This window comes from Varanus komodoensis, unplaced genomic scaffold (genome assembly GCF_004798865.1).
Source record: "Varanus komodoensis strain SLA01 unplaced genomic scaffold, ASM479886v1 scaffold1, whole genome shotgun sequence".
Classification (NCBI taxonomy): domain Eukaryota; kingdom Metazoa; phylum Chordata; class Lepidosauria; order Squamata; family Varanidae; genus Varanus; species Varanus komodoensis.
The window spans coordinates 95,814,459-95,830,028 of record NW_025335268.1 but is presented as its reverse complement, the minus strand read 5'-3'; the positions used below and the strand labels follow the sequence as shown (position 1 = coordinate 95,830,028).

Below are 15,570 nucleotides of genomic sequence, written 5' to 3'. Positions count from 1 at the left end.
ACCAAGGACACTTAAAATGCAAAGGACAGGAGTGAACAAGACTGAGGGGAGAGAAGCAAATACATGATGCTGAGACCTGAGAATGGAGTTGTGTCACCACCATCACTGGCACATTGTATAGAGCCGACAGGATGGATCCAAATTTAGAGTAGACCCATTGACAGCAATAGGATTTACATTAGTCATAACTAACTTAAGCCCGACTGATTTCAGTGGGTCTGCTCTAAGCTGGGCTAAATCTGGATCCAGTAACACTGCTGCAACCACATTCCATGCAGCTGTTACAACAGGAACTGATGCCCTAACTGGAGCAGTGCAGGGAGAAGCAAAATCTCATTTTCCAACGCAAAATAGAAAATCCCTGCAGCAGAAGTGCAACTGAGAGGAAAGACATCTGGATTCCTGGTGTAGGTGGGAATTGTAAATCCATTGCACTAGAAACTGATTGTCTGAAAAAGGCCTGTGCCCCACTTCCTTTAACTTCATTTTAGCCTTTATAGTGATGAGAAGAGGGTGCAATTCATGTTAATTAATCAGATAATGATGGCCTGGCACTTTTAATTTACACTGGAAGCACTAAGAAATGTTAGCAAAGTGGCTGTGAAAACACCAGCATGTTCCACATCCCCCTACCAGTCAAATCGCATCCTTGGAACACCTCCTGCTGCTATGCTATAAACTGCAGGGAAGTCTAACCCATGTCAGGACACCTTTGCCTCGGAGTAATGGAGAGAGAGTGAAAACATCCTGCAGTGGGGTGGGCAGTACGGGTAAAAATGCACCCACCTAGGAACCTGGGGAAGCAAAAGTTCAAGCAGGAGTGCACCAGACACCAAAAGGATCTGGGGCTCAGACACACAGGAGAAAAAATGTACTCAAATGTCCATATGGTAATTTGCATATACTCTCAAAGGACTCTGCCTCCCAAGCACACCTATATTTGTGCAAAAGGGGTATATGGATAGGGGAGATGAGGGCATTTGATTTCAGGCTTGCTGCAGGAGGTGAAGCACATGTGGGGAAAAACCAACTAATTTTTTTTGGGGGGGGTTTCAGGTGCAGGGCCCCAACTCTTTATTTCAGCAAGTGCCTGTGAAAGCAGGGTGGTGCAGCAGATTATCTCCCAGAGATCTGAAGTTCAAGCCCTAGCAGTCTGCCCCTTGACAACCTCAGAGGGCAAGGAAAAGAGGGCAAGATGCACGTTTGGGACAAGCAGTTTTAAATCCTCCTTGTTTGGCCCCATTTCTACCATTCTGGGCAATATCACGATTGGCAACAGGTGAGAATTTAGTTTCACCAACATTCGTAATGTCCTCCATGTCTGGGATAGAAAAAGCTTGAGGTTTAAAAAGAAAGTATGCGGGGAAAAGTTCAGCTGACAAGCTGGTGCTCCCAGACCCAGCATCCGGAGAGCTTAACATTTCAGTGAGTGTATTTGAATCCCAGTAGGACAAGCTCTCTTGCCAGCTGGTGCGACTGAACACTCCTCCCTCCCTGCTGCCACACAACCCACCCTCCCTGCACCCACCAGCCCCACTTCAGAATATCCACTGCCTTTCCTTTGCTACCATGTGGAGACTCTCTGGGTTATAGCTGCGTGGAGAGGAGGTTGCATGGCAGCAGGGAGCTCCACTCTCCTAACTCCAGGCTTCTGTGAGATCACAGCACATAAATGCAAATTGTCAGCCATGTGCTGAGATCTCACAAAAACTGCAGCAAACAGCCAATGGCTCCTCTGAGCAATCCCAACAGCCACTCTCTCACTGCAGAAAATGCAACCACAAGAAAGTAGAAAGTGGAGCATGTGGTGGGCTCTCCGGCCTTGGGGCAGGGGCAGGGGCAGGGGCAGACCAGTTCACTGCTCTTCTGAGTCTGTAGGGTCAAGTTTCATGGATGGGTCACCCCTGGTATTCAGCCATATTAGTGCTCAGTTAAGATTGCCACCTCTTTTGTCTGACAGGCTCCTTTAGCAGCCCTACGGCCACCAACTACAGTCTTCTCTTTCCCATGCTGGTAATAGCTGTGCCTATTGAATTTGACTGGTCCGGATGGGTGAGAACTTCATTTCAGTGATGATGATTTCAGCAGTTATCTACATTCACAGAGTTCTTTCTATCTGAGACAGAAAAAAGTTGAAATTTAAACATCTGAATGCTGGAGAAAGATGGTTTTGCTGATCCCTGGGCACAAAGTTCCCTTCCAATATAGTAACAACAGCAATATGAATTTCCACCATTCCAAAGAGGAGCTGAGATGTACCCTGGCAGCCTTCAAGCACTTCAAAAAGGTTCACTTCACCTGTGCCAACAAAGGCCCTCAAAAGAAAGAATAAAAATTCCTTGGGTCACACAGTGTAGGATGAAACCCAATATTGGCTCACACATTGGGCCAACCCTTCTGCCAGTGGCCTAGCCTTTCCCTAGGCTGCTGCTCTCACAAGGGTACCAGGAGGCCCAAAAGGACCAATCCAGTTGCACAAGTAACCCAAGCCACAACTTGCGATGGCACCGCTTTGGGAAACCCCATTAAAACAGTGTACAGTTACAGTATCCTTTGCAATGTGAAGGGCAGGGGTGGGGTTCTTGGACTGAACAATATAACTCAGGAGTTGACAACTTGGTGCCCTTCCCACATAGTGGATTGCAATTCCCATCATCACTTACCATTCACTTTCCTAGTTGGAACTAGCGGGAGTTGAAGCCCATCTGGAAGGCATCAAGTACCTGACCCCTGGTGTGATATCTGTAAGGGATAGATGTCTTGGACTGGGTATGGCCAGGGCTTCAGTGAAGCTGTATAGAAATTGAACTTGATGTGATTATAGGAAATTTTATTGTGAGGAAGAGGACAGAAGAGTTACATCCGTGTCAGCACAGGGGCGATTTCTGTTAATTTACATAGGTTGTATGCTAATTGGAAAACCTAAATTTTTTCAAAACTATTAGGAGCGGGGTTGTTTTTGTGGCAAGTCCAAGCCTATGGAAAGCCTGTCCAATTGAGAGCAGACATGCCCCTTCACCATTTTGCTTTCAGCATTTGCTGCAGAAGTCTCTTCTTGTCAAGGCAAGCATTTCTTGATGCATGAGAACTCCAAACATTATAGATCTGTTTGCTTTTACTGTAGCTTTGTGTTTTAATTTATTGTAAACCACTCTTACATCTCTTCATGTGGGGCAATTCTACAATATATCAATCAATATCAATGCATTTGTAACCCAGCTGGCTGGGGTTTTTTCATATTTCTTATGAAAACATGACATAATGCCACCTCTTGTTTTAAAACCCTTGCATTTTGCACATATTTTATGGCATTTTACTGTATTGTTTTTATGAACTGTTGTAAACCACCCAGAGAACTTTGCCTATTGTGCAATACAGAAATGGACAGATGGATGGATTGCACTTCCATCCACCGCAGACATGAGTTGACCAGATAAAGACTTATTACTTTAAAGAGTTACATATTTCAGTTCAGATGGTCTGTCAACCTTGGCAAACCTTAGCATGACACTCCTGGCTACACTTCCAGAGCCATATTTTTAATGGTGGTGGTGAAGATAGTCTGTGGCAAGAACCAATTGATGACTCCATCCTGACAGGTGCTAAGAACACAATAAGAGCTGGGAATATTCAGCAGCTGGCAGTCCTGGGCTAAGAGTTTGCAAGCAGAGACAGTTTGATCTGGAGTAACGGAGGAAGGGAATTAATATGGGGTCCTCCTGCTGGGATTTTTACAGAGTCCCCTCTTAGCTATAAATCCATTTAAAAGGAGGGGGGTCTTTACAGAATCCAACAGAAATTATCAGCAAACCACAGGACCTCCCTACCTCCCTTGCCCTCCCCCACAACTGGAACTGCTCTCAAACAAATGAAATGTGTGTAATTAATGGACCAGGGGGCTGGACAGGTCCCACATGAAAGCATTTCCTGGACTTCTCCTTCATTTGCATGGCATCAGAAGCTGTTCAGAAGGTGTGACTTTTCCCACGGGGGAGCCCTTGGCTGCATGGCACAATAAAGGCAGCACTTTGTAACTAGAATTAATTAAAGGAGTGAGGAGGCCCAATGGAGCAGGAGCAGGGCACAAGGCATGAAGGAAAGGGGCTGAAAAGCTGAGCCATGAGCAATAAAAAGCATTCTGGCCCATACTGGAGATTGGACTAGTAGCTTCCATCTTTGGCCTGTGGAAGCAGCATCATGAACTGTTACATTCTGTTGAGTTTCCACTGAGCTACATATATACCTGGGGATGGTATTTCAGGTTTGATCTTGCTTTTAATTTTCCCTTTGTCAGTGTAATTGGGAAGTTTGCATACTTCTACAGTTCCATTAACTTTTGTTGGGGTGCACATCTTTGTTTACTTTGGGCTGTGATCAATGATCAATTTAATCAGGGCCAAGATGCCAAGAAGGGAACTGGATGAAATATTTTCCTTCAGAGGCATGGGATCTTTCAAACAATCAGAAGTCTTTCAAAGGAGAAAACTTACTTGAGAGAGCTGAAAGAAACCTTAGAAATTTCCAATATTGCCCAGGAATATCTTCAACTGCTAAGAATCTTGTGGCACATTAGCAAATTAGCTAGCACATTTGGACTGTAATCCACCAAAGCTTACGCCATAATAAGTTTGTTAGTCTTAAAGGTGCAACAAGAGACTTTGTTGTTTTCGTTTTTGCCTCAATATATCTACCTGTCTGAAAATTCAGCTGTCTAATACATATGCAAATGTATTAAAGTCATAACAGATCTGAATTAGACCTCTGCCCATAAAAATACGATTCCCCCAGTCCATGTATAAAAGCTAGAGTGACTTTTGAATAATCACCATGTTCTGTAGAGGACATTACACTTGATTAAGCCACAAATGGGTTGTGGAGGCAGGTTTGAACAAATGGAAAGGCAAAGCTTGTAACAAGTTGTCAAAACCATGCCATTGCTCTGGGAGTGCATCCTAAAGTATGAAGTGGTCACTCTAAGTCACATTAGTGATTATGAGGTGGCGGGATGCACTGAAGCTTTTATACCAGATTACAGCCAGTCCTGTTTGTATTTACCTAGAAATAATAACTCCTTAATTCAGTGGGGCTACGTTCTGAATAGGCAAGTATAGGGTAGCACTATAATGTCTTTAAAATAAATATTTGTAAGCAGTGGATAATCTAAGGGGAACACAGCCTGATAATTGTATGAGCCTCAAAATAAACTTAATGCAATGCTGTTTTCCCTGTTCCAGAACCTCAAAGAACATAACACTAGTGGTTTATTTCCAAATATTATTCACTTGATCCAGAACTTGTAGCATCCTCTATGGAAGTCCTAGAGTTAGAACTGTACAAGCAATTTTTCAAACATATATGACATTTAAATAACTGTTGCATGGAGAGAAAAGGAGCACTTGTAACTCTAATTAGCTTTAACTAATATTGATAGTGCTGGGGTTTCAGCTATGATATAATGACAGTGTTCTGCTAACATTCCAGCCCTTTTCATCCAAGAAGCACTTTGCAAAGAAGCTATTAATTATGTCACATCCCCACACCATAGGTTTCAGACACAAAAGGAGCACAGAACGTGATATTTGAGTATTGTCATCCCAAATAGTACTATCCAGAATGAGATACAGAGGAACTTGGGATCCCAGCATATGAATGCAGGGAGGAAGAGACAGCTCTTTGCCTTGTGCAAAGCTGAGGGAATCTGAATGCAGACTTCAACACCCGGTTTCCCACCATTCCCCATTCCTACTCCAGTTTCTACCAACACTAATTCTTGTGTGAACTCTCCTAATGGCTAAGTGTAGTGATGGAATATTTTTTGATCAAACTACAGGAACATTCTAGCTGCTTTCTCATGGGAAATTAATCTAGCAGCAACAGTTGGACTGAAGAGCCAAATAATTTCCAGTGCTGTTTGTAGCCTCTTCACACTCAGGCTTGAAAAAAGAGGCAGCCTTTCTTACCCTTCCTCTCCCCAGTAACTGTCCAGAAGGTAAAGTGAATAGAGATAGTCACATGGAACATCCTCCCAAACGGCAGCATGTCATGCCCTTAAAACCTGTTGCAGGAATTAACAGCACCTTGCTGCCTTGTGTGCTCTCCTTCTACTGGGGTGAGGTGAAAACAGTGCAATGTTTTAGCTTACACATGGAGTATCTTTTTTTAATTAAATTTTTATTTGATTGATTGATTGATTGATTGATTTATATCCTGCCTTTTTCCTACAAAGGGCTCAAGGCAGCTTACATCTCCTCCTCCATCTTATTCCCACAACAACTACCCTGTGAGGTAGGTTGGGCTGAGAGTCTGTGACTGGCCCAAAGTCACCCAGTTGGCTCTATGGCTGAGCGGAGACTAGAACCCAGATCATCTGAGTCCCAGTCCCTTAACCACTACACCACACTGGCTCTCCAGTGTCCTTGTTATGTGTGTGTGTGTGGTGGGGGGGTTGTCTGGAAGAACTGGGCAAGTGAGGAGTAGCGCAGGACAGACAAGGGGGTGAGAGGAACAAGGTAGGGTCTCTGAAGAGTTCCCAACGTCAGGCCAGGAGATGGCCTTGGCGGGAATCACAGGTGTTGCTGTCCGCTGTGACAGCTGCGACATGTTTGCTCTTCTCTCTCAGGAGAGGCAGGGATACACTTGCCCTCGGTGCAAGCTGGTGACTCTCCTAGAGGAGGAGGTGAGGTGTCTGAGGGCCAAGAGAGCTCTCCAGGCCCCCCGGGAGCAGTGCTCCTCCAGACAGGGGGTTGAGGGAGGGGCCACAGGAGGAATAGCTGAGGAGACGTGGAGGCATGTCACCCACCCATTCTGGCCTCCTCCTTCTCCTGGCACCAATCTGGAGCTGGGAAACAGGTTCTCTCCACCTGGGGAGGCTGGAGCTGATGAGGCCTTGTGGGACCAGCAGGACCCCCAGCCTGGGACCACATACAGCCAGGAGGCTGCTGCAGGAGAGGCAAGGGCCAGGGCATGGCCGCCTACCACCACCGGGAAGAGATGGCAGCAGGTGATCGTCATCAGGGACTCCCTGCTGAGGGGCACTGAGGTGGCAGTGTGCCGCCCTGACCTTGAGGAGAGGGAGGTCTGTTGCCTGCCGGGCACACGTATCTGGCATATGAAGGATAGAGTGGGGCATCTTGTTCGTTCTGGGGGTCACCAGCCATTTCTAGTGATCCATGTGGGGACAAATGACATAGCCAGGCAGGGTGTGGTCAGGATCACCAGGGACTTTGAGGCCTTGGAGAAGAAACTCAGGGACCTAAAGGCCCCAACGGCCTTCTCATCTATCTTACCAGTCCAGAGATTTGGGCCAGGAAGGGAAAGGAGGGTCGCCAAGGTGAATGACTGGCTTAGGTGTGCTGCCAGAAGGAACACTTGGGTTCCTCGACCACGGCATCCGATTTCTTGCCAATGGACTTCTGACAAGGGACTGGTTGCACCTCACAAGGAAGGGGAAAAGGTCCTTCGGAAATGCTGTAGTGAACTTTGTCTGGAAGACTTTAAACTGAGTTGGGGGAGGGGGGTTCAGGCCCCCCAGAAATCTGTTCACACTGGGCAAGTGTGGGGAGAGGAGCAGGGCTCTGGGAGCAGGGTGTTATAAGTACTGCAGGGACTGACAGAACTCCTACGAAGAGGGGGCTGTTATCAGGGAAGATGGGAGGAAGGAGGAGGCTGGGGATTCCAAAGAAAGGAAGCTGTGGGAATGAGTTGAGGTGCATGTACACCAATGCTAGGAGCATGGGTAATAAAGCAGGAAGAGCTTGAAGCTCTCCTGGAAATAGGAGGGTATGACCTGGTGGGATGAAAGGCAAGACTGGAACGTAAACATAGAGGGGTATCACCTGTTTAGAAAGGACAGGAAGGGAAAGAGGGGCAGGGGCGTAGCTTTATATGTCAGGGAAGGGATAGGATGTAGTGAGATAGAATGCAACACAGATGGGGATCTGGTAGAGGCAGTCTGGGTGAAACTAAGGGGTTTTGAGAGGGAGAGGGACCTGACAGTGGGAGTATGTTATCACCCTGCAGGTCAACTTGAGACCCTGGCTGATGTCCTGAGATATCAGATTCTAAGGATATCTCGGGGGAGGGGCACAGTAATTATGGGAGATTTCAATTTCCCGGATATTAGTTGGGAGACTCACTCAGCAACGACAGCCAGGTCACATCACTTCCCAGATGCTATAGAGGGAGGGTTTTTCATGCAGAGGGTCCCAGAGGTGACGGGGGGGGGTGGACATCCTTGACTTTGGACCAACAGGAAGGAAGTGATAGATAAGGTACAGATTAGGGGAGCTCTGGATGCGAGTGATCACTCCATCCTTTGCTTTGAGATCAGGGGAATGGGGATGTACAGCAGATCGAGCACTAGAAGCTGGGACTTCAAGAGACCTAACTTTGGCCAGCTGAAGGCCAGACTGAGGAAAGTCTCCTGGAAGGCAAGGGAGTTGTGGAGGAGTGGATGGCACTCAAAAGGGAGGTTTTGGAGGTGCAAGCCTTGACGATACCTCTAGTTAGTAAGGCAGGGAGGCGAAGGAGAGTGCTGCCATGGATGTGAAAGGAGGTGGTTAGAGGGATTAGATGCAAGAGGAACCTCTGTAGAAAATGGGTACTGGGGCAAATAGATTAAAGGGTATACTGGGAGAAGAAGGCCCATTGCAGAAGGATTCTTTGCAAGGCCAAGACTGATTACAACCTGAGACCTGCAAAGAATATCAAGAGTAACAAAAAGGGCTTCTATCAGCATGTAAACAGCAAGAGGAAGGGGAGACAGGTAATGGGACTGCTAAATAAGGAGGAAGGGGATCCAGTGACTGATGCAAGGGAACAGGCACAGAGGCTAAATGACTATTTTGCCTCTGTGTTCTCCCCAAAGCAGGATGGAGGAAATCTGCATGGGAGATTAGATAAGGCTGGGGATTTAGGGGCACAGATTAGAGTCACCCTCCTAGAAGTCAAGGAGCTCCTCAGGGCACTGGATGTTACAAAGGCGCCGGGCCCTGACGGGTTACACCCAAGAGTACTTCAAGAGTTGGCAGGGGTTCTCTCACACCCACTGGCCTCCATTTTTGAGGCCTCATGGAGAACGGGTGAAGATCCAGAGGACTGGAAGGTGGTGTCAGTGGTCCCAATTTTCAAAAAGAGTAGTAGAAGGGACATGGGGAATTACAGTCCAGTTAGCCTTACATCCATTGTAGAAAAAACAATGGAAACACTCATAATAGTGAGTGATCTAGTGTTAGGGAAGGGAGGCTGGTGGCCACACAACACGACTTCCACAATAACAAGTCCTGCCAGACAAACCTTGTGGAATTCTATGACAAGGTTTCAAGGTGGCTAGATGGAGGGGATGCAGTGGATGTGGTTTACCTGGATTTAAGCAAGGCCTTTGATAAAGTGCCCCATGATATCCTGGTTGATAAACTGAGGAGTTTTGGGATAGACCAATACACTACCCGATGGATTAGGGCATGGTTGACTGACCGAAAGCAGAGTGTAACCATTAGTGGGGAACCATCAGGATGGCGGCCAGTGACAAGCAGGATCCCCCAGGGCTCTGTCCTGGGGCCGATCCTGTTTAAACTTTTCATCAATGAAATAGAAGAAGGGGTTAACAGTCTCCTGCTCAAATTCACAGACGATACTAAAACTGGGGTAGTGGCCACACCTAAGGGGCAGGTACTCCAGATCCAAAAGGATCTGGACAGACTATGGAAGTGGGCAGGAGACAACAGGATGGCATTCAATGTGGATAAGTGCAAGGTCTTGCACTTGGGGCATAGGAATGGGTGTCATAAGTACAGGTTAGGGCACAAGTGGCTGGAGAGCAGCACTTGTGAAAGGGACCTTGGGTGCTGGTTGACTGCAGGCTAAATATGAGTCAGCAGTGTGATGCAGTGGTCAAGAGGGTGAATGCCACCATTGGTTGCATAGCCAGAAGCATGGCTTCTAGATCAAGAGAGGTATTACTACCTCTCTATACAACTCTGGTGTGCCCACAACTGGAGTATTGTGTTCAGTTTTGGGTCCCTCGTTACAGGAAGGAGTCAGTGTAGCATAGGGCCATAAGGTTGGTAGCCGGTTTGCAGAAAAAGCTGTATGAAGCGAACTGGGTCTTTTCAGCATGGAGAAGAGGAGACTCAGAGGGGATCTGTTGGCAACATACAAGTATATGAGGGGGTGTCACATGGAGGTGGGTAGAGATCTGTTCTCCCCTGCAGAGGAGGGCAGGACACGCTTCAATGGAGCGAAGCTCAGGGAACTGAGGTTCAATTTACATGCCAGGAAGTACTTCCTGACAGTTAGGACCCCAAAGGTATGCAGTGGGCTTCCACGGGAGGTGTTTGAGGCCCCATTGGTGAGGGTGTTCAAGAATAGGCTAGACATGCACATGGTGGGCATGTCGTGAGTGGAGCTGGCCAGAGCCAGGGATCAGTCTAGATGGCCCGGGAAGCCCCTTCTGGCTTGCTGTGTTTTTATGTTTCTGTCTTATAATCACTGGCTGACTTTTCAAATGCTTATTGTTTTCCTGATATCTCTGTTGGCTCCTCTTGGTAGAAGTTTCAGTGCTGTAGAAAATGGTAGTATGAGCTGTTAAAATAATGACTGCACTCGGACAACCCAGTAACTCACACTCAAGGGCTGACTGTGCATTGTAGTTGAACCTTGAATTATCATGCTGTCTGAACCCATGGCTTGTTAACCACATACAACTCATAGTTCACAACCCAATAACCAACCATGGTTTCTCTTCATGGGACATTTGGCTGAATTCAGTCCACATGATAACCCAGGTTTCAACAAGTTTCAACATCAACCACTCTCACACACAACAACTCTCAGTCAACCCTTAAGTGCCTTTTGAACCTGATCTATGTTTGTGGGGGGCCTTCTTTACCCTTTAGTTTTACAGGAGAACCAATGCATTGCAGTAGCTAGGGAAAAATGAATGGTAATAAGGAAAAAAGAATCAGTCATATGGGGCTAAGAGTGACTTGCCCCATAATAAAGGATTAATGAGATAATTGATATAGATGGTAAGTAGTGAAGTCATACCCTAAGAGAAGCTGACTTTCACATAAGGTAGAGGAAGAGAGATGCAGAATTGCCTGGTGGATTGGCTATTAGGAGATAGTTGTTCCAGACAGTAATCTAGTTTATTCTTCTATACGATCCAGGAAAAAAGGTGTAGGTTTTCAGAAAGGAAATACAAATAGTAAAAATAAAAATCAGTTTTGCTGAAAATTTGAAACAAGATGGTGAATCTTTTTTCAGACACTTGCATTTGACCTGCTAATGAGGGTTTACTAAAGAACATTGACTATATTCTGACAACACACTAACCCTGACTCAAATGTTCAATGTAGGTTGTCATTGGCCCATAGGTTGCTGTTGAAGTGTGAGTTATTCAGTTTACTGAACTCTACCATTGTAATAAATCATGGTTTGTTAACCACAAACAACCCACAATTCACAAATCAGCAAGCAGCTGTGGGTTCTCTCATTAGTAATAGAGCACTGTGGATAATTTCAGGTGGTTCATATAAGCAAAGAAGGTGTCTGTGGAGACCCTAAAACAGCCTTCTCTAGCCTGCCAATGTGTTGGACACCCCCATCCCCACCAGCATAGCCAATGGGAGGTTTTAACACTATGCAATAGTCATAGTGGCTGGGGGATGCTAGGAGATGAAATCCAACATATCTCAAGGGCACCAGTTTGGGGATGACTCCATGAAGATGGGCAACGTTTCCTTATGTTAGACACTCAGAACCCATCATTCCTGTGCAAGGAGATTGATGAGTAGGTTTCAGTGGGCAGAGACTCCACTGAATTCAATGGAGATAGGAGAAGACTGAAAAGGGAGAAAGGGACCTTCAGGCAGAACTGGAATAGCTGCTAGATTAGGTGACTCCCCAGTCTATTCTTCTCCAGCTGTGATTTATGACTAACATAGGCTCTCCTGGCCTAAACTGGAGATCACACTTCAGCCCTGCAATCTGTCCTCACTCAGTACCTTGGAACTCAGTATGTCTCCCCAAAAAGCTAAGATCAACATGTTGCCTTTCTGCCAGTCAAGCTTCATATTTACATGGTCTCCAAATTGTAGTAACAAGACCTACAATATCTAAATATCAGACTTGAAACAGAAAATTGATTTGTTCAGAAGTAGAAAAGAGCTACCTATCTACTTAGAAGAAAGCCACATTTTATTTAATTGAAGCTTGTTCCTGGGTGAGTGGGCAGAGAACTGCTGAAGAAGTAGACCATGAGAAAATAAGGTTCAGTCTAAGTCCTTCAGTCTAGTTCTCGCTGAAACAAACAATATACAAAGATGAAGAGCACATGCACTTGCATATGCCTTTTCACATCATCTGGGAAATTACCTGCTTCTCACTAGAAATAAGAGAGCTCATTATTAAGAACACTGCTGAATCACAGCATAGAGCCAACCAGTCCAGCTTCATGGAGTTCTTGAAGGGTGCCTAAGTGGGGCACCTTCACTGGGGCACCAGTGAGGACCTAAGTCAAGGCATCTTGAACGGGTGCCCTCCCTAGTTGATTCTGCCTTTTCACTGCCATTGTCAGTAGCTGCCCTTGCCAGCATTTGCTCACTTGGTTGACAGACAGGGAACTGGTGAGCAAGTAGGCAGTAGGGTCTCCTGCCCCTCCTTCTCACTGCCACCATTGTCAGGGCCAGAGCAGGAGGCAAATGAACAAGCAGGCTGCAGTGGTGAAGAGGAGGAGCAAGTCTGGGGGCCTGGCGTAGTAGTTCCCTGCTGGGATATGAGCCCACACCAGATGGCCAAACATGCTTACCTTGATACCAGACCAGTAACCGGTATTCAGTGGCACGCTACCTCTGCTTCATGAATAGCCTCTATGAACTTGCCAAATTCTGTTTCAAGAACATCTAAACAAGTAGCCTTTAGATCTTCTGGCAATGAATTCCATAAATTCATTATACAGTGGTGCTACATGATCCAGGGGTGTTTCTAGGTGGACCTTTTACTATGTGATTGCTCTGCCTCATCCACAGAATGTTCTTGGGGGTGGAGATTCCAGCCAAGTTCTTTCATGTGTAACCTTCCTGTGTTTCCAGCCACTTCTTTTGCCTTTCTTCTTACCAAAATGCAATAAATACATTGTTCAGGTGGAAAGGTGAGCTTTAGAGTGTCTTTTGATTGGTAGTGCTAGGAGTCCCACACCATTTAATAGCTAATTTCACAAAGTCATTTATTTTCACAGTACAGACCTATACATGTTCACTCTGAGTTAAGTACCACTGAGTTCAATGGGACTCACTCTCAGGTAAACTGGTATAGATTTCAGCTTAATTGTATTTATTTAAAACCATGCATATACCATTTCATATTAACATAATCCTATTCTATGGTTGCATCCAATGTAAGTTCTGCTTAGAATAGAGCAATTGATATGAATAGGGCTTAAACTAGACTAACATTAGATGCTGCTCCCAGTACTCTCGCAGCATAAGCTCTGAGATGTAATCAATCTAAACATGCTTGTCAAATAGCCCAATTGGCCTCCAATAATTTGAAACAAAATGCTTTCACCTTTTAAGCTACTAAAACACTGCTCAAAATTCTATCATTCCATTTCCAACAAGAATCACTATCAAGAATTTATCCCAAGTCAGTGTTTAAAAGTCTCTTACTACCACTCTTCAAAAGCTGTTAAAAATCTGGATACCAGAACAAGCCTTGAGAAATGCTTGCATCTGAGTCTTTTCAAAGGAAACAATTAGTTACATTGTTAAAATGTCCACAAGAAACACAACGCCATTCCAAACAGCTGCTGTGATGACCTGCCCCTGGAGAGTCAAAGCCAGGTGCCAATCCTTAAAGGATTCACAGCCCAGAGTTTTTTCTCACCTCTCTTGTTTGCAGATTTTCCCCTCCCAATCCTCATCTTCCACTCCTGGAAGATTCCTGTCCCTGCTGGAAATCACACAGCCAGAGAGCAAGCCTCATTTATACTAGTAGAATTTTTAATGCACATATTAAATAAATATTTCAAGCCATTTCATATTTAATTTCTATACAGTATTTTTAACCCTCAATGTGATGAAAGACAAACTATCAGAAAAAGATGTGCTATGACAGCAAGTCAGCTCCCAGTTTTCTTACACTGACTTTTTAAAAGTATTTTCCCCTATTGTTATTTTAAATAATCCTTTGCAAGTACTCCTTTCGAATCAAATGTCTGGCACAGAATCTCTCCCTCCTTCTCACCCTTCGAAGTGTTAGTTAAGCCTTCTGAAGTTCCTGTTTTGACAAAAGATGCCATCACAGCCCATTATAGGCTTGTGTGGCTGAACTCATCCTAGCCCCCTGCAGAGAAATAAACTGGAATGCAGGCAATATTTTCAGTGGGATTAAATACCAACAGCAGCATCCCTTACAAAGAGCTGAAAAAGGCAACCATCATTTCCCCATTCAGAAGAGGGTACAGTGGGGGAGGCAACCTTTCTGGGCCATAGACACATTTAGCCATTTGAGAAATTGTCTGGGACACCACCACAAAATGGCTGCCACAGAAAGCATGGCAAAGGACAAGTAGCCTGCCCATAGTCTGAGTACAAAGCAGGGATGGGGCTTGAGCCTCGACACACTGAACCACTCTTGGATACACAGTTCTTAGTTCTAACATCAACCGATTTCACAGCTGCTGGTAAGAAAATGTGTTAGCTTTTTGTTCTTTATTTTAAATGGGAGGGAATAGGGTACATTGGAAGGAGCCAAGAAACCTACCTGCCTAGTTCTGTGGTAAAGGAACTTAGTTACTGATCAACCCAATGCACTAGTTGGTGACTAGTTTTACTCAAGGGTAATTTTGACAAAGTATAAACAGACCAGGGTTACAGACTGTAGGCTGGTAAGTGGAGGTTGAAGCAGCATCTCTCAGCAGATCAGATTTGGGCCAGAGGTTTCCAAACTGCTAACACCTAACCTAAGAGGAACATGGTTTCCTTTCTTGATCTTCTCATGATTTCCTAAGAACTGAAAGTATGTCTCAACTTCTCCGTGAGTATAATTTGCTTGAGAATTCTACTCAGCCTCAGGACAAAGATGTACCTTAGAAACTGAGGGGTAATGGGGAAAATTGAACTCAGTGGCATTTTATTGTCAGAACAAACAATACAAAAATGTCTACATAGCAATTAAAGATGCAGACCACTGGAGACATTATGATTACCTTCAGTTGAACAAACAAAGCAAAACTAGTGGCCCTCACCTCAGTAGTACATCATTGGTAGTACACAAAGTGATGCAGCTACAGCTGGACCTTGGTGTTAAAGTCCAGGGTTCTGCAGCCAGGGAGGGTTGAAATGACCACCCGGAGATTGAAAGGTAACAAGGACATCAGGGCACCAGATGCAGATTCCATGTTATCGCAATACCCATGATGATGCTTGGATGCAAGTGAACACAAAATGCTAACTGCACACACACTATTTCTTTCGTCAGGGTTGACAGTCTAACGTATAAGGAATGTCAGTGCAGTTTTAAAGCCCAGAATGGAAGGTGAGCAGAAAGACAAATGCAAGTTGCGTGCTT

General features: G+C 45.3%; 1 long non-coding RNA gene across 1 annotated transcript in view; it reads left to right on the top strand.

The window, feature by feature from the left end:
• LOC123026903 overlaps positions 1–15,570 on the top strand; it is a 91,820-nt gene that overhangs the window by 33,403 nt on the left and 42,847 nt on the right. The gene's annotated exons all lie outside the window — the stretch shown is intronic.